This window comes from Mustela nivalis (assembly GCF_964662115.1).
Source record: "Mustela nivalis genome assembly, chromosome: 13".
NCBI lineage: Eukaryota > Metazoa > Chordata > Mammalia > Carnivora > Mustelidae > Mustela > Mustela nivalis.
This window is the reverse complement of record NC_139032.1, coordinates 70079164-70104592: the sequence shown is the minus strand read 5'-3', so window position 1 is coordinate 70104592 and position 25429 is coordinate 70079164. Positions and strand designations below refer to the sequence as shown.

Sequence of the window (25429 nt, the reverse complement as noted above, 5' to 3'; positions counted from 1 at the left end):
TAGCTTTTTGGGGTCTATCCCATATACCCATATATACACACAGACACAGACACACATACATATATATGCATGTATGTATATATATGTATATAACACATACATAGACACTGTATATATATGTATATATATATAGGTGTATATAAGGATGTATACACACATACAAACTATATACATATATATATTTTTTTCTATTAGCAATTGAGCCTATATATATTTACATGGTAACAAATACAGATGGGAGAAATTCAAACCTATATAGAAAGCTATAAAATAATGAGTCTTCCTTTCCATTCCCCTGAGCTAGGCTTTACCTCTGTAATTAACCAGTATTTACAGTTTTTAAAATATTCTTTGAAGATATATATATGCGTGTGTATATATATACATATACGAAATATATATCAGAAATATATATACATATATATATATATATGTAGATGAAATCCTAGCACATCTGTAACTAGGTCTTTTTTGTTTCCATAAATGAGCTCATATTCTTCATGCTGTGTTCTGCCTTGTTTTTTTTGCAACATATCTTAGGAATCTTTCTTATCAGTGTATATAGATATACCCCATTATTTTTAATGCTTGTATGATATAGCTATATCATAATTAGGTGACTTAATCAGTCTGCTGTGTTTGAAATCTGGGTTGTTTCAAGTTTGTTTAGTTTTTCCTGTCATCATACTGCAATAATAAAAACGCTGTACACATGTCGGAATGTTTCACACTTACACACATTTAGGGATTGCTTTGAAAATGTTTTCAAATCTTTTTTTACCCCACTCAGTAATACATGACCATCTTTTCTTGTTAAATCTGCTTCAATAATGTCTTTTAAATGATTACATTGTATCCCATTACATAGCCATACCATAATTTATTCAACCAATTCCCTATTGTTGGACATTTAGGATTGTCTCACACAACTCTTCCTCTTCCTCCCCCTTTTTCTTCCTTCCTTTACTTTCCTTCCTTCCTTCCAATCTTTATTTCCACAAGTTAAATTTCTAGAAGTAGAGTTGCCAGATCAAACAATATTTCTAATTTAAAAAATGCAAATAGCCAAACTGCATGTGAGAAAACCCATCCGGGTCAAACTTCTGCTATCAGTGCATAATCATACCCATTTCTCTATATCTTCACATCTCTAGCATTAATGCTCTTTGATATATATATATCTTTGATATATATATATTTTTTTTTTCTTTGAGAGAGAGAGTGCATGCAAGAACAGTGGCGAGGAACAGAGGGAGATGGAGAGAGAGAATCCCAAGCACACTCCACTCCCAGGGCAGAGCCTGATTCGGGGCTCGATCTCATGCTGAGATCATGACCTGAGCCTAAATCAAGAGTTGGACGCTTAACCAACTGAGCCACCCAGGAGCCCCTCTTTAATATTTTCTAATTTTACAGTTGGTAATCAGAATGTTTTCTTAATTAGTAGTGATAAACTTTTCTTTGTGTTTAATATTTTGGTCTTGTTTGCTCTTTTCTGCCCATTTTAAAACTTAGTTTATTTTCCTATTGATTGGTAAGATTTATATTGTATGGATAGTTACAATGTCACATGTATTGCAGGAATTTTATCCTAGACATCAATTATCATTTAAGTTTGTGGTGGTTGGAATGTACAGAAATTTAAAAATTTTAAATCAGTTTTATCCTTCAGTTGTGCTCTGAGCGCTGTGTTTGAGGGTATCCTTCCCCCTCTAAAGCAATACACATATTAATTCATGTTTTATTTAATTAAAATCTTTAATCCGATAACTGTGTACATTTCCCCAGTTTATTGTCTAGTTAACGCCATTTATTACATTTTTCCCACTTTTGATTTTTGATTCCTCTTGATAGTCATAATCTAACATAAATTTGTTTTTGAAATGTGTTTTTCTTTCTATTAATCTGCTGCCTTTTTTCTGTGCCAACACCAACCTGTTTATTTTCTCAGTGGAGAACATTTTAATGTCTCATTGGGAAAGTCTCCTTCTCCGTTCTTTTCTGATGTGGATTCACCAAGAGATGAACTTAGGATCCGTGAGTGGGAGCTGCAGGAAGGTAGCTTAGGCTTATTATGATAATAACTGAGATACTGAAAGAGAGAGTCCTAGGTGCAAGGAGGAAGATGGGGGGTGTTGTAAAAGATTTAAAGAGCCATGAAAGATACACTAGTACCAACTAGTATCAAACTGTGACTTCTTGAATAATTAAAAGTATTGGGGCGCCTGGGTGGCTCAGTGGGTTAAGCCACTGCCTTCGGCTCGGGTCATGATCTCAGGGTCTTGGGATCGAGCCCCACATCGGGCTCTCTGCTCAGCAGGGAGCCTGCTTCCTCCTCTCTCTCTGCCTCCCTCTCTGCCTGCTTGTGATCTCTCTCTGTCAAAGAAATAAATAAAATCGTTAAAAAAATAATTAAAAGTATTTAAAGGTTCTGAAAAGGAGTAATATTCTCACTCTGTATGAAAATGGTATGCAATTGCGATGGTCTACCTAGAATTATCTCACGCTGCTGGTGGTACCTGCTCCTGACCTTGGGGAACGGTGTGCCTCAGAGAGGACGTGTGAAGATTAAGGATGATTAATTACTTATGTGACCTCCTAGCACATTACTGGCGCTTCCTCTAAGGTAATTATCAAAAGCGAATAGGCAAATTCAGAAGGAAATGATCTTTCTTTCCCTTCCTGGTGATGTGGTGGGAGCATCACAGGGAGTCTTTCTCAGACTTGAATGTGCACAGAAATCACCTGGGGTTCATGTTAAAGCAGTTTTCAATTCAGTAGTTCTGCAGTGGTGCCTGAGGTTCTGCATTTCTAACAAGGTCCCAGATACTGCGGCTACCGGGGCTGGTCTGCGGACTGCATTTTTAGTTCTATGACTACAAATTAAGGGAAACTATTAAGAGTTCCGGTGGAGGCTGCGCTAGATGATGTTAAGATCCATTTCGTCTCCTCCCCCAAGTCTCCGGATCTTTTGAACCTGTGCCTGGTCAGACCGTTCACATTTCCCCCAATTTGGAACAGTACCAGGGAGGTGGGGGTTGTGTGTGGGGGGGTGGTACATATTTAAAAACTTATGTTGGTACTTTTTTTTTTAAATAGGCAGTATTTATGCTACAAAATTTAAAAGGCACATAAGGGCACTCAGTGAAAAATAGAATTTCCGCCCACCCTTAGCTACCCTGATTCTTTCCACAGAAGTATTCACTATTACCTGTTGGTGTGTGTGGGTATTTTATGTGTGTATAAGCATGTGTTCTCTTACTTTTCTCTATTATTTTGGATACCTTGCTCGCTCTTTCTTTCTTTCTTTCTTTCTTTTTACCCGAAAATGTATCATAGATATTATTTTTTATTAGTACAGATAGGGCTGCTACAACTTTAAAAATAACCATATACAGATAGAATTTAATCAAATCATCTGGTCGTGATTGGCATCATTTCCAAAATTTTGCTAGCGTAAAAAATGTTGCAGTGGCACATCTCATTTCAAACAAGTAGGATAAATTTTTAGAAGCAGAATGGCTGGATGGAAAGAGAGAGAGAAAGAGATGTATATATGTAAATTATATATATATTATATATAATATATATTTATATATACATTTATTGTATATTATACATTTTATTTATATATGTATGTATTTATTTATAAATATAACTTATAACATATATTTAAATTTACATTTATTTATTTTATTTTTTAAAATGTTTAAAATTTTTATTTATTTATTTGACAGAGAAAAAGCTGGAGAGGCAGGCAGAGAGAGAGGGGGAAGCAGGCTCCCTGCTGAGCAGAGAGCTGGATGTGGGTGTTGACCCCTGAACCCTGAGATCATGACCTGAGCTGAAGACAGAGGCTTAACCCACTGAGCCACCCACGTACCCCTTAAATTTATATTTATATATAATAGAAATTTATTTATAATATGTATTATAAAATTTAAAAAATATATAACATAACAATTATATATAATATGTATTTTTAAGTTAACATATAAAAATAACAATTATATATAATATATATATATTTAAGTTAACATATAATGATTATTTGGCCCAGTGGTACAGGTTTGTGATTCCTCAGTCTCACACAGTTGCCAGCACTCACCATAATACATACCCTCCCCAATGTCCATCACCCAGCCACACCATCCCCGCACTCCCCACCCCCCGCCCTGCCCCTCCAGCAACCCTCAGTTTGTCTTCTGAGATTAAGAGTCTCTTATGCTTTGTCTCCCTCTCTGGTTTGGTCTTGTTTTTTTCCTTCCCTTCCCCTATGATCCTCGGTCTTGTTTCTCAAATTCCTTGTATCAGTGATATCATATGATAATTAAAAAGACATATATTTAAAGTTCTGGTAGATGGTGCCACGTGATTCTCCGTAGGTGTCTTGGCTCCGAAGTCCCAGCAGCGCACGTGGGAGGCTTTTATCCCCCCACATGCTGGCCCACGGGACGTATTCCCAAGAGGTCTGATCTTAGCCAACATGGTAGGTGATAGATGATATCTCATCGTGGTTTGAATTTGCATTCCATATCATGAGTGATATTGAGACATCCGAGCGATTGTTCAAGAAGCAATCACACTTCCTCTCCGAACTATTTGTTCATCACCCTTCTTATTGATTGGTAGTTCTTTATAAATTAAAATAAATTAGTCATGTAGCTGTGATGAGAGTTGCAGGCAGCTTCCCTGCATTGTTTTACATTTGTCCGAAACTGTCAGACACAATCATTTTTATGCAGTTTCATTTATCGGTTTGTATAAGTGTGTTCTGTGATACTTAGAATCACCCTCTCCCCGACTTGGAAACAAAAATAACAATTATTCTCTATTTACTTCTAGTATTTTTCCATTTTAATCCTTCATGTTTAAATCTTTAGTATATCTAGAATTTATTTTCATATAAGATGTGGGGTATGGACCCAGCTTTACTTTTCTTTCCAGATGGCTATCCTATTGACAAAACGTTGTTTATTGAATTATTCTCTCCCTACCCTTTGATTTAAAATGCTACCTGTTCCTACATATATTCTAACATACATTTATGTCTATTTCTGAACTTGGCTACTCTGTTCCATGGGTCAAACTGTTCTTGAGCACATGTCGCACTATTTTAATTTCTAACAGCTTTTAAAACATTTAATACCTGGTAGGCTGGTCCCGACTGATTACTCCTCTCTCTTTTCCCTCAGACATTTTTTTGGATTACTGTTGTTTATTTCCTATCTGAACTTTAGAATGTGCTTGTCTATGCTTGCTTGGTTAAAAAAAAAAAAATCCCATTGGTATTTTTATTGGAAGTGTGTTAAATTTATAGATTGATTTAAGAGAACTGATTTTTTAATGATATGGAAGTGTTCTTCTCAAAGAACACAGCATGTCTTCCATCTGTTTGCTTCCTTTTTTGTCTCTGAGTAGCATTTTAAAGTTTTCTTTATGGTGACCTTGCTTATTCCTAAGTCTTTTGTCTTTCTGGTTCTATCGTAAATGGGATTTTTCCCTTTTATTATACCTTCTAATTGACTATTGTTTGCATGTAGGAAAGCTATTAGTTTCAGTATATTAACTTTGTATCCATCCACTTTAATGAATTCTCCCCTTGTTTCTAAACATTTGCCAGTTGCTTTTCTTGAATTTTCTAAGCAAATAATATCTGCAGTCCTTATAACTTTATTATATCTTTTCTACTTTTTATGTTTCATACTTCCTTGTCTTATCTATTATGTGGGTTAGCTTAAGTAGCTATATTGAAACTTGAGTAGCTTCAAAATAAGTGTAAATATTAGCGGTGGCAAAGAATTTCCTTGTCTTCTGCCTTTAGTGAAATGCTTCTTCTAATGTTTTCCTTATGAGCATGATGGGTTTTTGAGATATATACTTTCTAGTGTTGAATCTATGGCCCTCTGTTCTTACTTTTAGGTATTTTAAAAAAATTAAGAATGGGTTTTGAATTTTTCAACTTCTCCAGTGTTTATAGGGATCAGCATATGATTTTTCTTTTTGAGCTGTTATTGTGATGAGTTCTATTAAAATGCAAATATTTGAAATCATCTTCAGATATCTGGTATGTGAGGGAGTTCCTCTACAAACCTCAGTGTCATTTCCATTACACTACCAGCTAATGGTACAGGAGGCAGATCAGCCAGTGTTATGCAGTTGTGGTTATTTTTTAAAATTTTATTTTACTCTATTTTATTTTTGGCTCTTTCTACTCTGAGGTTCCCTGAAGTCACTCAGTGGGGCCCTTAGGTCAAGCCACATGGGTGGTTTTTTGGGTGGTTTTTCCATTTAGGTCTGATTTCTCTTCCTAGAGCAACTCATTAAATATGGCCCTTGGCAAACCTTTTATTCCTTAATGCTCACCTAGAAAGAGGTGGAGGCTGAAGAGCCACTTTCTGAATTTCTGATTCTGACCACCCAGCACTGCTGAGCTCCCTCCTGACTTCCCTGGCACAAGGCATTTCATATCAGTCTTTCTTTCTTTCTTTCTTTCTTTCTTTCTTTCTTTCTTTCTTTCTTTCTTTCTTTCTTTCTTTCTTTCTTTCTTCTGGTTTAAGATTTTGTTGATTTATTTGACAGAGAGAGACAGTGAAAGAGGGAACACAAACTAGGGGAGCGGCAGGCAGAGGGAGAAGCAGGCTCCCCGCAGAGCAGGGAGCTTGATGTGGGGCTTGATCCTAGGACCCTGAGATCATGACCTGAGCCCAACGACTGAGCCACCCAGGTGCCTCCATTATCAGTCTTGATACGTATGCCTGACTAGTTGCTTCACCACTGAGCCGTCCTCAGCAGACGGCCTCCCAACACTGCCCAGGGCATGACTGGTACCCGCTGATTCACCAAACCACAGCCTGGAGATGTAGGCTCGGCCAGGCTGGTCTGATATGCGTCCTCAGCAATTCTCGAAGTGCCAAGTCAGCCCAGGTGCTGGTCCCACGAGGCCTGGGATCCTCTACTATGGAGTCTTGGCTCCTCAAGTCCTTTATCTCTCATGCATAGAGCCTGCGGCCATGATGGTTTTCCAGAGGCAGCAGAGAATAGGGACTGTCATTCTTGTAATGGGGGAAAGTGTCAATTCAGTGTGATTCAGCACATGATCATTAGCTTCTACATATCAGCTCAATATTGGGCAGAGAGGAGAGCACCAAAGATGAATATGGATGTGATTATATAAGTGGAGCAAGCAGGTTTTCAGTAAATACTGTGGACTAACCTTCCTGCCTTCCGTCTCCACCTTTAATCCTTTCTTCACCCACCTTCCAGAGAGATCTTTTTTTTTTTTTTTTTAAGATTTTATTTAATTGGGAGAGAGAAAGTGGGCAGGGAAGAGGGGCAGAGAGAAAGAGAGAGAGAGAAAATAACAGACTCCTTGCTGAGCAGGAAGCCCCATGACTCGATCCCAGGACCTGGAGATCATGACCTGAGCTGAAAGAGGACATTTGACCAACTGAGCCATCCAGGTACCCCCAGAGAGATCTTTCTAACAGAAAATGTATAATGCTAGTCTTGTGCTGAAATATGTCCTCACTGCTTTCGGATCTACTTCAGTTAACCTGACACACAAGGCCCTTCAGATTCTGGTTTCAATCACACTGATCAGCTTCATCTTCTTCTGTCCCTCTTTTATAAATAACAATAACCCCATTTATCTGAACACAGTATGCTGTCTCTCACCTCTGTGTCTTTGGATAAGCTGTCTTCCTTGTACAGAATGCCCTCTCCTCTTTCTTTGCCTGATGATCTACTCCCTTTTCAAGACTCAGCTCAAATAGCCTCCCTCGAATATCCCTTCTTGCATTTGGTCCCTCTTTTCTCTCTAAGCTGTGTTCACTTTTCTTCTTAGCACTTTCCACAATATCTTATAATCATTCTAGTCCAGTGGCTTCCAGAGTTGGTTAGGGGAAGAATAAAATAGAACTCCCATCTCTATTTTTTTGGTGTGCCTTGTAATTTGCCTTATATGTTGGTACAATGGTACACATAGATACTTCATGATTAATAAAGATGCCAGTATTGTGATTGTGTGTTCAGAAGTTGTTTTACTGATAGGGATTAATAATCCAAAAAGTTGGAGGGTCATTGCTCTAGTAGTTACATCCTGGAAGTCATGAACATTATCTAATTTGTAGGAACTCAATAAAAATTAGTTGAATAACTGAATGGCCTCTCTATGAATAAAATGATGACAAATGCTTTCAATGAGATACAAACAAGATAATAAGAGTAGAAAGAGTGGAAACATGATTGTGCATTAGCTCAGGATTCAGAGAGCCTGGCTTCAAATTATTTTTGTTAGGAAGGATTCAAGATGCCTGCTGGGCTGTTTTAGATGTATTACTCATCTTTCTAGACCAGGGTCAACAAACTCTTTCTGTAAAGAGGCAGGTAGTAAATATGCAGCTTTGCAGTCCCTATAGTTTCTTCGACTATAGCCAAAGACAATATGTAAACATATAGGTGTGGCTGTGTTCCAGTAAAATTTTATTTACAAAAACAGGTGATTGGTTGGCCTGGGGGCCATATTGGGCCGGTTGCTGTTCTAGATGATTTCTAGCTTGTGCAATCATTGTATCGTGTAAGGTATCTTTGCGACATGTCTAGTCTGTGATTAATTGTTCCAAAAAAAAAAAAAAATACCTAAAAGTCTCAACAACTATTAGTTCTTATTTGGAGGCTTACAAGAAAAGATATGTGTGAGTTGAGTCCTTAGATCTGAGTCTCCCAGATAGGGGACGCAGATAGGGATGGAGACTAGAGAGGGACTAGTTGGTTTAGGAAAGAACGTATGTGAGTGTCTTGATACGCTGTTGAGGGGACCCTGGGAACTGCAACAGCATTCCCTGGGCCATGGTATGGCAGGAATAGCAAGGGGGTAAACTCTTTCTACCTTAACAGTGAGACAGAGACAGTAGCAACCTTTCTTTCTATAGTGAGAATCGGAGAAATTGCATGTCAAACATCCAGTGCTTGGCTGTCTTCTTTGCCCCGCTGGTTGACATCTTTGGATTCTGACTCCGCCAACTGTCTGAGGCCCAAACTGTCGGCTGCTCTGTTTTGCTGAGCCAGACTTCCTTCCAGTTTATATGTTAGGGCGATTTGCTCCCCATTCTTGCCCCACCCCACTGGATAAAAATCAGTGGCCCTCTAATACCTGGAGCCTGGAAGAAAAGGGGCTTTTTTTTTTTTTTTAAAGATTTTATTTATTTGAGAGGGAGACAGTGACAGAGATAGTGAGAGAGAGCGCACAGGTGGGGAGGAGAGGGGGAAGCAGGCTCCCTGCTGAGCAGAGAGCCAGATCCAGGGCTCTATCCCAGGACCCTGGGATCATGATCTGAGCCAAAGGCAGACGCTTACCCAGCTGAGCCACCCAGGTACCCCGCAAAGGGGCTTCTTGACTGGGATTTCTCAGGGTACCATGTATAGAGCACTTGGACAGAATCACCTGGAAATGTCCGTTAAAAATGGAGATTCTTGGGCCCCATCCAGAGCTCTGGAGTCAGGACCTCTGTTGTGGGGCCCATTTTAAACCAGCTTTCAGGTGGTTCTTACAAATTTCAGGGTTGAAGACTTGCTGCTATTCCATCTAAAGCATTAAAAGTTTTTTTTCCACTCCCCTACCTCCCCCCCCCCCTTGAACTGCCTTGATGAGACTTAGCTCTTGGAATCAGTGAAAGGTAGAACATTAAGCCAAACATTGACTTGTCAAAAAGATAATAAAGAATGCAATGAATAAGCTTAAGTTTTCCTGGGTCTCAGAGTTGCTGGACTCTCCTGATGTGTCCCTGATCAGCCACTTCTGTGCCCATGTACAAAACTAGCAGCAGAACATTCCTGGTGAGAAAGCTCTTGCAGGACTGCAGGACTTCTATCTTTACAAATCCCTGATGAGTCTGGGATGGTTTCACCTTCGCTTTTCTTGGTTAGAACTGCCCTGCACTGATTTCCTGATTCAAATCCTTTCATAGTTCTTCCCCAATAACCTCTCTAAATTGATAATGGGGTTATGGAGCCTCTGATGGCCTCATCTCAGGGGTTCTCTGCTCTGGTGATCTTTTAGGCAAGCAAATATGCCCTCAATAAATTCAGTGGGGTGTGAATTTTATCCATTATATAAAAAAGTAATAATTATCCATTTGAAAGTAGTTTTGTCACCCCCAAATCATAGGATTAGCTTCCAGATATTTAATCAATAAATTATTGATTGTTCATGTCCCATATGTGTTGGAACCTGCATAACAATGTATCTGTCTTCCTATCTATGTGTATTTGTGTGTATTTATTTATTTTTAAGATTATGGATATTTGTAACAAATCTGCGTATTAGTAATCTCATTAACTGTAACGATTTTTTGGCCTTGTAAAGGGCAGAGTTACTTTTTCAGTTTTCAGATGAGCAAATAAAAGTCACCAGAAAATGGAATGATGTTTCCAAGGCCCATTGTTGAGCCAGGGCTCAGCAGTTCGATTCTTGAACCTGTAAAGCTATCTTCCTGATGCTTAAAATAATTCCACCCTGAGTTCTCCGTCCAAATAAAGCCAAAGACTCGTAGAGTCCTTCTCTTCTGAGAAGAAATCATGGAACACTTTACAAATAAAAAGCATTCAAATAATAAAACGGCTTGGGGTTCTGGCACCCTGTGAAATCTCTCAGTGAAAGCGGAGGCATAATTATGTCTTTATGAGACACAGAAAAGCCAAAGAAACCACTAGATGGCAGTATATGAACATTAAGAGGGAAAGGATCCTGCTCTTGATTTTTGAGAACCTTGGGATTGACTGCCATGGTGAAAGCTTTGGCAAGGGCATCCCATTGGAGCTAACCTTACAAAGACAAGGAATTTGGAGATCATTGAGACTTTGGGCTCCATCCCAAACCATGGCAGGATGGCCATGGTTTGGTTCTCAGAGAGGTTAGAGCAATGGTTCTCAGTCATCCTTGGCTGTTAGAATCATTGGTATTCTAACTTCCCTTATTAGGGATGAGGTCCAGGTGTCAATATTTTTTGTTAAAGCTTCCCAGGAACTTCCAGGTGCTCCCAGTAATCTGTGCTAGGTGGATGCCATTGGCCCCCAGGGTTGCAAGAGCCCAATCAAAGCAATACAGTGTAAGCTCCTAATGAGACATTAAGACGTGGAAGCCATAGTTTCAAGAGGGTTGAGATTTAAAATTCCAGACAGGATCCAGGTATGTGTTGAAGTATTCCTGCAACCCCTGACCTCTTGTTTGATTTTGAGTATGTTGCTTGATCACTCCATGATATACTTTCTCCAGTGGGTTTTGATGAAATTCCTCATTGGAAAAATAAGGACATTAAGCTAGATGTCTCCAAGGATCCACAGAGCTATCTATATATGTTCCCAAGGACAGTATCATTCCTCAGTCAAGTTCTGTGTGTCCCCAGGAGCAATCTGGCTCTTTGGGGGAGGGATGGACTCTCTTAGTCTGGGATGAACTCGGCATTTCAGGCAGGACAGACAGACCGACCTCAGGCTGCTTCTCTGTGGACTGACTCTTCATGGTAACATTTACTTCATTACAGACAAAATTCACTGTTGATGATAAAGGCTTTAAAAACATACACAAATTCCATGTGCTTGTTTGCCAGATATGTATATTCCAGATCATCAGTGACTGGAGATGGAAGAGGGTATCTCCAAACCACAGACAACCCTCCTCCTCCTCAAGAGCCATTCCTACTTCCATCTCTCTCCATCTCTGTGTTCCTAGTGGTTAACATATTGTTGGAATTTCTCCTAAGCTAGGATGACCTCTAGAAAGTTCCTTTCATAATCTTCCCTTTCATGGGGGGGGGGGGGGGTTGATGGGGCATAGTCAGGAATGGAGAAGAATTTACAGTGATAACCTGAGAGTCTTAATCTGCAGTTTATGCTTAAGAAAGACCTGAAGAGCACAGACTAGATCTTATTCATGTCACTCATTTTAATACTTGGCACAAGTCCCGGTACAGGGTAGGTGTGAGTTAATGTTTGTTGAATTAAGGTTTCTGTAGTTTGAGGTATTTAACTATGTCAAGCAAATTTTAAATATTCAGATTTCCATAGCAGAAAGAGTTTTGATGCTATTCGTATCTTACAGACACAGAAAATTATGAAATGGATTTTGTCTCCCTCTTTGCATTGGCTACTAGGAAGCTCAGAGATAACTTAGTGGCCCCCCCTCTAGCAAATACCTAAAAAAGACCCTATGCTAAATATGTACTTATATAATCAACTAAGTGATTATATGTTATCGTATGTGATCCATTAATTATATGTGATAATTAAATGATTGCATGCCTGATTTTACTTTATTTTTCTCTGACCTTATATTGTACTGAATTATTTTTGCAAGCTGCTTCATATTCTCTTTGGAACAAGGAATGGGGAAACATTAAATATGAGGCAATATCTAGGTCAGTTCCTGGCACATAGTAGGAGCTTAAAATATTTGTTGATTGAATGAGTGAATGATATTTTTATCTGAATCTTAAGATTGAACTCGATGTTTAAACAAATCTATCGACCAACCCAAAAGTCTTTGTCTCTTAAAATACACTGGAATAAATGGGAAGATCTTCTGAAAAATAGCCCCAGAGAGGCAGAATGATGTGCCCAGGAGGACGTAAAGATCCAATGGCTTTCAGTTAAGCCCCGTTATATTTCACTCTTGATCTGTAGCACATTCTCTTATTCCAAAAACATTTCTTTTGATCTTGCAAGAGAGATAACTATCCTCAAATACCTTCAGAAATGAAATGTAAAGAAAGGTATGTTCATCCAGTTACCCCTCAGGTAAAGTTGGTGATAAAACGAGAGCGGTGCCACCTGTGTTGGATGGAATAGATTGTTCTGTTTATCATCTTCTTTTTGACCAAGTCCATGACAGCTCATTGGGTGACCTGTGATGTGATTTCCTTTCTAAGCTTCATAAGGAGAAAAAGTTAGGGAATGCTGGTAGCCCCATGCAGCAGTCTCCCGGGAGGTTGGGAAGGGATAGTTTTACTGACAATGTTTATCCTGGATAGAAGCCAGCAGGCCTGTCGGCTTAAAGCATGAGCTGCTTCATCTTGTCAAACATCTTTGTCCAAAACGTGGTCAAAGAAGAAGTGAGGCAGCTGAATTTTGATGGAAATTTATCTTTCATGCATTTATTCATGTTCCCATAGAGAGCAAAAGAAGTCATGTCCCTACTTAATAGCCCTTTCCAGGCAATTTTTGTCTACTTTTCCAGCATTTTCTAAACCACTCCCCTTCAACTCCACCATTTTATTTCTCTATATTTATAGAAGTCTCTGCCCAATGAATGCTTTTTTTTTTCCTTAATATTCCCTAACCAAGAGAAGAAGGTTTTTCCTTTCTTGTTCACTTCCTTTGTGTATTTTTATACTCACGGATAGAAGTGTATAATTGGCTGTAAGGTCAAATTTATATCTTTTTCAGGTCCATCAGTTTTCACTAGTATTCTATCAATGGAAGGCATTAAGTCTACTTCTCAAAGCACTTAGTTTGGGGATTGTCATCTATAGAAGTTTTATTTTTATTTAATTCTATAAAAGAGCTTTAAGACCCTTCTTACTCCCAAGTAACTGCAGCAAATGTCTTGCCTCTATGTCTTTATTTATGTTTTTCCTGTTGACTAGCGTACTTTTTCCTTTTTGACCAACCTAGGAGCTCTAGCTCAGCTGACATGATGTCTGTGAGAACTCCCCACAGATAACTTACTCCTGTCTTCTCTGTGCTCCTGCAGTGGGCCCACCCCCACGATGGCATCACCACAATGTGTTTACTCTAATGAGATCATGCATCTGCTTTTCCACAATGGACCGTGGGCTTCTCGAGGGTAGTGACCATCACGCCTTCATCTATGCATCTCCCTAGCCCACTCAGAGCCGAGGGTGTAGTAGGTGCTCATGTCCGTATTTACTCATCCCATTGTTGATTCATTGTGGTGCCTGCTGCTGTCTTACTCAGATTTCTTGCCTTCCTCGTGAGGAGCGAACTCTGCAGAAATCCTGGCCAGAAAGCAATCTGATGTGCTAGTCGGAGCAGCTCACCTGTTGGCTCACTGCATGAATGTGATGCGATGATCTTGCAGCCCAGAGGCCTGGGCTTTGTTCACAGGCACAGAAATGTCTTCTGAGTCATGCTTATCCAGCTCTTGCCTGAGTGTTAGTCCAGGGATGGAGAAGACCCGGCTCCCGCCTGTGGGCTCTTCTGGAGATCTCAGCTGCTCTTTTTTAACTCCTGGCCTTAGCCTTCTTTGGTAACTTTTTGAGTTGGGCTCAGTCTTACTCTCTATTTGAGATTACACGGCTGAGGTAGATACCTTGGGGGAAGAGAGTTTGTCCTTTGGGAGTCTGTATTTCATCCAAGGTGGGATTATGAATTCTCAGCTACAGCTCAGGACTACCAGGCGAGCCTCAGATCTTTCTCAGGTTAGAAGGGTAGTGGGCGGTGGAAACATAACATGTCACCACAGAGGAGACAAATTGTGTCTGGGACAAAATCCTAAGTCAGGAGAATTAGAGAAGCAAGCTAGGGATGGTTACATATGCTTATTTTTCTTCTGAGAGAACAGAGAGGAATATCTTTGATTTAGTAAAAGAGAATGCCTTCCCATGACTCTATTTGGAAAAATGCCCTTGGCATTTGAAGGTTGGCATTGCCATCTGTTGTTCTTAAAGCTTTGGGCTCTTTAAAATTCAGATAGTTCTGCTCCCCACCTCTCCTAATCTTTGTATCTATTGGAAGAGTCATTAAACCCAGGCCTATCCCCTGGCTCCCTCTTACTTGAATTGTCCCAGTGAAGTGGTTCTCTGGACTGTTTGGTTACTTTCTTTGACAGGCAACCCCCCGCCCTCCCTCCTCCCCTCTGCAGTCTAGGAAGCCCATTCTTTTTAACATAGCACTGTTCGTTAAAAAAGAAATTTCTCCTAATATTGAGCAGATTTCTGTCTCTGCTCTAGTTTTTACAGATTGTTTCAATTCTGCCTCTCACGGCTACATATAACAAATAAGTCCCTTCAGCTCCTGTTCCCAAGGCTGTGCTCTTTTAGTGAAATCATCCATTTCTTTAAGCTTTCTTTCCTGTAACACCACTTCAAGACTTTGACCAGTAGTGCCATTCTCCTTTGAACACTTTCCAGTTTGCCCTCTTGAAATAAGGTGTAGCCCAGATAGAGCAGGAGGGATCATGTCACACTAAAGAAGTCCTTGTCAACAACCAAAAATGATTGAGAAGGAATTGAGAACTTTAATAAAGTTATTTGAAAACCCCAAAAGGGTTCATTTCCTGACTCACAGCAAAACACGAAATTCACATTTTCCATCTTTCTCTATTTTTCTCTGCTTCCACTTTAGTCTTTCATCTTCCTCTACTGAAATTCTGAGACAGCTCCCCAAGCCGGCCCAGTCCAGCTCTCTTAATTTCTCATCTTTTGTCCCCTCTTAAGCTCAGTTCTTTGTTATTGGGGCAGAGGGAAGGATGAGGTGGGTGGAAGGGATTACAGACACATAATTAAGAAAAATATTGGTTTTGTATGGATTTAGAATTCATCAGAGTGACTGGAAGTGAAACCTGCTCCATACAAAGTAGAGCAAGCCCACCTACCTTCCTTTTTCTTAGTTTGACTTCTAGTAGCAGAGCTTTGAATAGCATTTGCTGGTATCGCCTATTAAACTTTCTATGAACTGAGAAGCCTTATAGAACTTATCTCAGATCTAGGGTTGAGGTGGACACAGATCCTATAGATTCACAGATTCCATAGATTCCTGATTGAAGTTTTTTGGAAAATGTATAAGGGAGAAAGGAAGAAAAGGTTATATTCTTACAGTCCTATTATGTTAAATTTGAGGTCCAGTTACTTGGAAGTGAAAGATCACTTCTTTACTTAGTGTTTTTGTCCTCCTTGTGTGTGGTTGAAGGGCAGGAATACCCTGGTGATCCACAAAAGACCTCCTCCAACATCTCAACCTCAGCCCTACCCACCTTGATTGCCTGGACTATTGTAGTTCCCAGAAGTCAGTTTTGGGTTTGAGGCTGGCACTTTCCTCCATTCTGCATCCTAGCCTAATGGGGTACCCTGCTCCTCCTGCCCAGAATGTGGGGGCTACCATGGGGGTGCTGTTACAGGTCCTGTGGTTCTTTCCTTCACTTGTTTTGGGTGGTGGTCCTCAAATAGTCCTCTGTGCCCTACATCTGGCAGAAATTCCTCCTATATTTTGATCAATTAATGCCATCATTCCTGAGATATAAGATGTCTTTGGTTATTTTAAAACAGGAATCTGGGAATGAGGAGAATTAAATCCATGGACACAAATGGATATCTTGAACTAGAACTTAAAACAAACTTAAATTTCACCCACACTGGGTGAGGCAGGGTGGGAAGAAATGGTGTGTTGTGTCGGGGCTGGTCATTTTGATAATTATAATATTGTTCTCTACATATGCCAAGTCATTTCTGCACACATTATTTCATTTGATTTTTACAACATATTTGAATATGAAAAGTTGTAATTATTAACTGTCCTCTGCTATCATAGCAAAACGTTCAAAAAAGTTTAGTAACTTACCCAAAAGTAGAGGACTTGTGAGCCTCTCAGATCTTTTGCCTTCTAAGATTATCTCCTAGGTGTTGGGATGCCATCCTTTCTAGTGCCTCACAAGTACCTGTAGTAATAGTTCCTTCTTGTGTTTTTTAAAACGAGACTGTGGACTCTGAGAAACTAACTGAGGGTTTTGGAGGGGAGGAGGGTGGGGGGTTGGGTGACCCTGGTGGTGGGTATTAAGGAGGGCACGTATTGCATGAGCACTGGGTGTGGTGCATAAACAATGAATTTTGGAACACTGAAAAGAAATAAAATTAAATAAAATGGAAAAAAAGTAATAATTTTTAACCTAAATAAATATGTTTAACAAGAAAACTTCATACCACTGCACTAAATAAAAATCAAATACCACTTGCTATAACTGGAAAATAATCATGAAAATAAAAAAAGGAGACTGAATTTATTTTAGCTAAATTTTGATTCCCATTGAAGTTTCTGAGCCTAAGTTCTGCTCTCTCTTTGTTAAAAGGGGAAATTTTAGCATAGTTTTAGAGAGGTGTTGAAGTCATATGGCTTCAAACTGAGACTTTCTCCTTTATGTCATCTGAAGGACTGAAACAGAATTGGGAAAGGAATAACTTTCCCGACCTGCAAATCAGTGATATTCAATATGGTGTCTGTGTGGAATTTTTTCACACATAATTTAAAAATTTTCAAGTTGTTTCTCTGAGAAATGCTATAGAATACCATAGTGACGTAATAATGGAGTGAACATTGACGGTGAGTTGGTTAGTTCTGGTAGTCTTCAGATCTCAGTAGTAGTTGTGCTAGCTAGTTCTGTCCATAAATCAGTATGGATCTATTTAGCCACTCAGTACCATTTAATGAATGCCTACTATGTGCTGGCCATGCAAAGATGAATAAGACCCAGTCTCATTCCTGATAGAAGTTTGTGGTTTCATTAGTATTATCAATGGTGTAGACTTCTAAGTTCTCCAGCATGGGGTGTACATCCTCAACCTTGCCTGAGCACGGGGGAGGGAAGGCGCCACACATGTGTTGCTACCTGAGCTGGCTATTAAAGGATGAGGGCTTAACCGTTGTGTATCTCCCGGGAGAAGCGCAGCTTCTACAAAGTAACACAGGTAGGAAAAGACCTGCTTGTCTTGAGGAACAACTAGTGTTTTTGGATTGGCTCTAAACTAGAGGAGAGAGCTGGATAGGGGAGGGAGACATTAGAAAAGGAGGCAGGAGTGGTAGATCCAAGCCAGTTTGAGAAGAGCTTTGAATTCCTTGCCAGGGAGTTTGGACTGGTCCTGCAGACAGTAAGGAGACATCCAGAATATGTAAGCAGGGGAATGACAGGCGCAGATGTGCATTTTAGAGAGGTCACTCTGGTAACGGTGAGGGGAGATGAGAGGACAATTCTCTCCTTGGAATGCCAATATTAGCTGAAGCTGTACCATGCAAATTCTATTCAGGAGCTCTCCTTGCCCATAGAAAGAGTTTCAGCAGCCACCATTCTGGCCAGATTGGGTGACTTCTGAGAGTCTTAGCTTGGACCTTGACAGAGTTGCTGTGGGATTATTACTATTGTAAAACTGCTTCATAAAAGTGGTCTAGTCCATGTGGGCTGCTTCAAGGGCAAGTTAGAAAAAAACAACAGTATCCATCTCACAACCAAGCATTAATAAAGAATTTAGCTTTCTTTTGACTGAATATAGTGAGTAATTAGGGACTCTGTGTGTGTGTGTGTGTGTGTGTGTGTATGTGTAGTTCCCTCAACTCACTGATGGGCACGTAAGATGAGGATCCACCCAACATGGCAGAACAAGGAGATCTACAGAATGATCCTGCCCACTTTCCTGGGGAACCTGAGACATGGCACGGGTCCTTGCCTATGGTAGATACTCAGGTGCTTAGAGCATTGGTGGTACTGTTTCCCCTAGATTTTTAAGCTGTGAGTTAACAATTTAGTTTTCCTTTAGTATTTTATATTATTCCTTCCCGTGTACTTTAGGAAGAAATATAATTTTAACTGAATAGATTGCAAAGTAGACTCAGTCTACCCATTCTTATATTACATTGGTAATGATAATGTGATGCATGGTAAAGTGAACTGGACACTTAATTGAAAGTTGGAATTGAAGACATGGTTTGGCCAACTGTGATACATGCCATCTGGGACAATTCATTTGACCCATCTGAGGCTCACTTTCCCTGTCAGTAAAATGGATGTTTGGACTATCCAGGATGGCAGAGAGCTTTCCTTATATGTGCCAACTGCAGTGGGTTGGTAGTGATTGCCTAGAGTGGTGGTTCTCAGCCTCATAAGGAGTCTTTTGAGGCTTTTTCTTCCTAGTCACCCCATCCCCATGTAATTCTAATGCTACAGGTATACTGTACATCTTTTTATGTACTCCGACACTTTGGGAAGGCAACAAACCATTGTAATATCTACAATTTTTTTTATTTTCCTAGGGCCAAGTTTTGGTCCCTTGGGTGCTGTATTGCCTGGTTGAGAAGGTATGGGCCAGAGTGCTCTGCTGGTGGGGATTGTGTGGCTACAGTCACATTCAGCAGGAAAGAGGGATGGGTGATGTCTGCCGCAGTCATGGGAAAGGGGAGCAGATGAGTATGAGCTTTGCATTGGGTTGGATGGTCTGTGTAAATTTCACCACTTGAACGTTCTGAGATTCCATGCTCAGTATGCATGTAAGCCACATCTATCCACCTGAAATTAATTATTGTTTTTGACAGTTCATCTGTTGGGTGTTGATACATGTTGACATAACTCCCAAATCTGGAAAAAATAACCCCTCAAAATAATCAATTAAATAGGAATAAGAAGATAGGTCATATTTGTGGAATATTTTATTTGTAATCCTTAATACTTTCTGGGTAATTAAAATGTTCTAAGATATGCTTATATGCCATTGTGAAGCATTAGAAATTATTCACTTTCAGCCTTGCAGATTTCCAAGATAAGTTTTGGAGGCAGAAGTATCTGTTTCACAATAGAATAGCTATCAGATGGTTTGTCCAAAGAACTTCCAATACCTATATGAAAGCAAGCCCCTGAGCTCGATTGAGGAGGGGCTCTTTATAATGAGAAGGCATGGGAGTGACCCCCACATCTCTCTGTTGGATAATTTGTTGTATCCAAAGCCTACTTTGAGTCAGGAGTTGTAAGGGTTAGGGTGGAAAGAGGACCCACTGTCAAATGCTTGCCATTTTGTGGAGACTGTCAGCGGAAGTACCTAGAGCAGCTGAGCCACATCAGCCTGGCCATGCAGTGAGGTCACATCCCTTTACACCTGTCTCTATTGGCTTGAACCTTTGTCAGCTTTGATGGCCAACGTGTCTCTCCCTTCAGCCATTCTCATTTGGTTCTCACAGTTCTTTCGGACACTGGATTATGTATGTAAATACATAGGCCTCCAGAATAGACATGTTATGACCTCCTTGCTCTTTGCTGTGGAACTTCTCTAATTGCCCATCACTGCTCCATTAAGCATGGCCATCCTCAGCTGCTCCCTGGTCTTAGGACATTGCTCTCTTCTCCTCTTTATCATTTCACCCATGTTTGGAGCAATGTCTTAATTTATTACCACATATTTGAACCTAGATTATAAATCTTGAAGACAATTTCATTGAATGTTGGGGATGACAGGAGATAAGTACAAGCAGAAAATATTCAAAAATTATTTTTATGTGTCTCTTTCAAGGTCCATAGGTCTAGGCTCACTTTCTGTAGGCCTCTGAATGGTCATTGCCAAGCCCACCTATCTCAAAGAGACCCTTTTACTTTCTCCATGGGAGTCCCTCTGACCTGAAGTATTATTTTCTTCAACAGAATCTAGATTTCAATTTAGGATGGCTCAGAGTGAGCAAAGAGTTTTATCCCCTCCCCCCCTCATTGACCAGTATGCTCCCTTAGTCCTCACATCTTGTCCTTCTTTTGAGGATAATGTACCATGAGGACATCCAGTCTTTTATAGAGGGAATTCTGCCCTTGGGCCTATGGTCCTTAAAAGACCATCATACCAAAATGCAATATTTGATCATTCTTTCACAAAGCCTAGGCTGTTGCTTATCTTGAGTAACATCATATCCAAGTTCAAGATGACTTAAACATAGCCAATCCAATCTCAACTCTGCCTTAAAATAAAGACAAAGTCTTCCACATTTTTCCTGCAGTTTTTTAGGTCTCACATGAGAAAATTCTAGAATGAACACACACACACACACACACACACACACACACACACACAATTTGTTATGTTATGTTATGTTATGTTGGATAATTTGTTGTATCCAAAGCCTACTTTGAGTCAGGAGTTGTAAGGGTTAGGGTGGAAAGAGTAATAATATACAATCATAGAAAAGATTAAAACTAAAGAAATGTTTTCTCTAAAGAAGCTATGAAGTCTGCAGAGATATAGCCAAGTTCAAACAAACATCTAACTTATATACCAAAGAGAATTCTTTACTTCTTAGTGTAAACATTTACATTCAGATTAATGGTGACTTCATTTTTCCTCAAATATAATAGCAGGGTATATTGCTTTACATCTGGGTAATTAAAGGGCCCACTAGATTCATTTTTAAAGAACAAAGGACAAAGGGTAGTGTGACCCAAAGGTATATTCAATCCTTTAACTCCTAGAAGATAAAGACTACTGAGAACTTTTTAGAGATTTTGTTTTTCAGCATCAGGACCCATAAAAAAAAAAAATCTTAGCATCCAGTTCAGTAAGAGAATCCCATTACCTTAGAGCAGGTTTTGACAAACATTTTCTGTAGAGGGCCAGAGAGTAAATATTTTAGGTTTTGCAGGTCATATCGTCTCTGCCAAAACTACTCAACTCTGCCACTGTGGTGCAAAAGTGACCATAGACAAATAAATGGGCATAGAAAATTAAATGAGCAGGGCTATATCCCCCAAAAAGCCACTTTATTCAGAAACACTGAAATTTTCATTTTTTATAAGTCTCACATATCACAAAACAGTATTACTATTTCCAGTTTTGAAACTATTTAAAAGTGTAAAAACTAGTTTTAACTTGCAGGTCATACATCGGTAGGGGCCCAGCCAGATTTGGCCCACAGGCTTTAGTTTGCTGACCCGTGCACTAGGGCCCTTCGTTACATTACAAAACGATATATTCATGTTACAGTATGTATTAATATAGGGGAAAACACAGAGCACTTTGGGACCATGCAGAACAAATAAATGCAACTTGGGAGAATCTCTACCTTTTTAGACTTTGTGTGTGAATTTAAACATGTTTAATCCCTTCAAAGAACATCCTGAAATCTTTTGCCTTTTCAATGTGTTTCCCCTTGGAAAAAGACAATTTTCTACACATCCAAAGGGGGTTAAAAAGATGTGGAAGGCTTCTGGCTACCTGAACCCAAATGTGAAAGATAATTTTGATGAACTAGGCAGAAACAAGGCAGAATGAATGTCTCCAGATGGTTCAGATTGTATTTAACAGAGACCCATGTTTCAGTTTTGCCATTTTGAGAAGTGAGACCGTTTGTCCTGAAGTCTAGTGGGCACTTCTGGGGCTGAGCTGTGTGTGCATGGGGCCATTCTGAATACAGATAAACCTTATGTGCGTCTATGTCTGTGTGTACATATGTGCATGTCACAGGGAGATGGCTAACACTTGCTAATCATTTCCTCTTGGTAAAATATTCTTCTTTTACTTTGACTTGTCAAAGTCCATTTTTTCATCAAAGCTTAAGTCAAATGCCATGTCCTTTGAGAAACCGGGCCCGATGTCCAGAGAACCTCCCTCCTTCTGATTCCTTTGTCAGAATTAGGACTTTCCTTGTTCCCTTCTACAAGTCCAACTTGGATGGTAGAAGAATCTCAGAAGATTGTCAACTCTTGAGGCGAGAATAATTTATCTTTTCTTCTTTATAGTCTCTGCCTCTTCTTGTCCTTGGTACAGGGCAGGCACTAAAAAGCAATTTGCTGAATGTAGCAAAAATGAGCTGAATGTCTTAGTGACCATGGCTAAATGAGAATGCTTTCATTTTAAATACCTAACCTGTGCCCAAGAAGGTTCTTTTGATATTTGCACATTCCCCGATTGAGGGGAGGGTTCTCCTTGTGCTCACAAAGTCCCATCCTTCCTATATGAAAGATTAGAGAGAACCCTGGTTTCTGGTTGTGCTAACTGGTCTTCCCTTGGCTAGACAGTCAGCAGCCTTGTGTTTTTAGCAGTAACTCTTGTGCACACCTACCTCCCCGCCTAGCCTGACCTATGACTCACCGGGGCTCCAGCCAAGGTGCTGTCAGGCTAAGGGCCCATTTCTGTGAATGTGGATTCAAGTTTGGGGTGGGAGATGGGGAGGTAGAAAGGCTTCCAGTGCAGGCTTTGGAGGCTGGCTGGCTTGATGAACTTGGGGCAAGACCCTGAATCAGGTATCATGCAAGGTCATCTGGTCCAGCTTCTCATTGTTTCAAGTGAGGAGGCCAAGGCCCAGGGGGAAATGTCTGGCTCAAGGCCACATGCATATTACTGTAAGAGCTGGCTTCCAACTAGCCCCTTTGTTTCCAGTCTAAGATTCTTTGAATTTACCCATTTGATGAATTAATTAATTAATTAACCAAATATCACTGAGGCCTACCATGCATCTGGGCTTCTGCTGGACACTGGGGGACTCAAATGACTCAGGTGTGCAGTGCACCTCGTCTTCTTAGATCCTGTAGTCTGGGATCCTGAGGCAGAGTGTGGCAATGATGGTGCCAGCTTGGGCTTCTTGTAGATTTAAGTGGGAGCTGCATTCCTGTTCCTTTCCAGTTATAGAACTGGAAAAAGAAAATGCATATGAACATCTCATAAAACCATTGTGAAGGGACACCTGGGTGGCTTAGTGGGTTAAAGCCTCTGCCTTTGGCTCAGGTCATGATATCAGGGTCCTGGGATGGAGCCCCAAATTGGGCTCTCTGCTCAGCAGGGAGCCTGCTTCCCTCTCTCTCTCTGCCTGTCTCTCTGCCTACTTGTGATCTCTGTGTGTGTGTGTCAAATAAATAAATAAAATCTTAAAAAAACAACCATTGTGAAGATTTAATAAGGCAATTCATGGAAAAACCCTTAGAATGATGTGTATTACCTAGAAAATGCTCAATAATTTGCAGCTGTTAGTCCCATGGAGACACTCAGCCCTTGGGCCAGTCCGTTCCCTCAGAAACCATATTTGAAAAGTACAGGATGGCAGGCAAAATATTTTGAGAAAATCTGACCTAAAAAAAAAAAAAAAGAAAGAAAGAAAGAAAGAAAGACAGTGCAAGATGATCTCCTTTGCCTCAGATAAGGTTGATTCTAATGTCTCTCCTGAAAAGCGAAAGGTCGTTTTCTGCCTCTTTGTAGAACTAGGGGTGAGGAGGAGAGGTTGGCACGATGAGATGAAAAAGAATTTCATCCACGTGGGGATAGTGGTGTTCGTTGTTTCCGTGGCAAGTTTAGGCTGTGTGTCAATCCTGCCACATTTGCTTCTTACTTTTCACACTGAGACATGATTTCTTTCATAGAGATGGGATTCACGTGACCCAGCCAACTGCTGTCCCAGCCCTGGCCCTGATCAGGCCATCTCGGGGGCTCCCCCAGAGCTGGGCCTGGGCTCCAGGCTGCTCCCCGCCGACCGGCTGACAGAAGCAGGTCACTGCCTCAGAGGCACTTTTCCGATCTCGTTTGTGGCTGGAGTCCTGTGGGGTGCAGCTCACCCTGGTTTCATGTGGTGTTGCAATCGAAACTATTGAATCTCAAAATGGAATATAATTAAGGCTGGGTTAATAAAGCATGTTCCTCTCGTAGCCAGTAAAGGGAGTCATGTTTCTCCTTGCAGCTTTAGGCAAGGAAACTTAATCTGCAGCTTTGTCAGGGCAGACTGAATCAGAGGTGTGTCATCGAGCGGAAAGCCTCCTGTTTTACTTGTTGTAGTCGCTGCACGGCCGGCCTCCTCTGGGTGGATTCACACCGAGCACACAGAACCCAGCCTGTGGCAGGGCGCGGAAGGAGAGGGCCTGGTAGAGGAGGAATTAGGAGACTTTTTTGCTCTGGGCTGTGCGTCCTGGAAATGCTCCCAGAGAAGGCACCTCTGAAGTCCAGCAGCCTTTGGGGGCACAGGGTTGGAGGACTGTGAACAGAGAAGGAACATGGTGTCAGAGAACCCTTGGGTCCCAGAGTGGCTTGCAGGGAAGGCTTCTTGGCCTTGGCCCCACCTTTCTTGCTGGTTTGAGTCCTTCTCCTTTCCTGGTTTCCTCCAGCAACGTTCTACTCCTCATTCTTCAGGACTCAATATCCCAGGCCTCCCTGATGTCCTAAGCAGGGAAGGTAAAGTGAATTCACCACTTCCTTAGCATTGGAGACTACGGAATCAGCAATATGTAACAGTGACGGCCACTCACTTTGCTTATTATGATCTAGGTTCTGTGCTGAGCACTGGTATATGTTTTCTAATCCAATCCTCTTGACAACTCTTCTATTATGGTTGAGGGAGCTGAGGCTCAGGGAGCGAAATCAGTGCATTTCTCGGGGACATGAAGAGTGAATGCATTCCTTCAGAAGATGTTTGTTCAACACCTAATACATGCCGGATGTTGTTTTAGGTTCTGAAACACATCTCTGAGCAAACAGCCAAAAAAATCTCCATCCTCATAGAATTTCTATTCTAGTGGTGTGTGTGTGTGTGTGTGTACATGCACATACACACACACACAAACAGGGAAGTTATGTAACATGTTAGGAGGGGATAAGTGCTACGGAAAGTTGCAAATGGGAGGCTGAAAAGGAATTTGAGTCCAGATCTCTCCTATGCCTGGCACACTCTTAACCACTCAGTTATGTTGCCTCTGGTTCTG

The 25429-nt window shown here is 40.6% G+C and overlaps 1 long non-coding RNA gene across 2 annotated transcripts in view; it reads left to right on the top strand.

Moving 5' to 3' along the window:
• Positions 1–25429, top strand: part of LOC309847098 — a 285521-nt gene that overhangs the window by 571 nt on the left and 259521 nt on the right. The gene's annotated exons all lie outside the window — the stretch shown is intronic.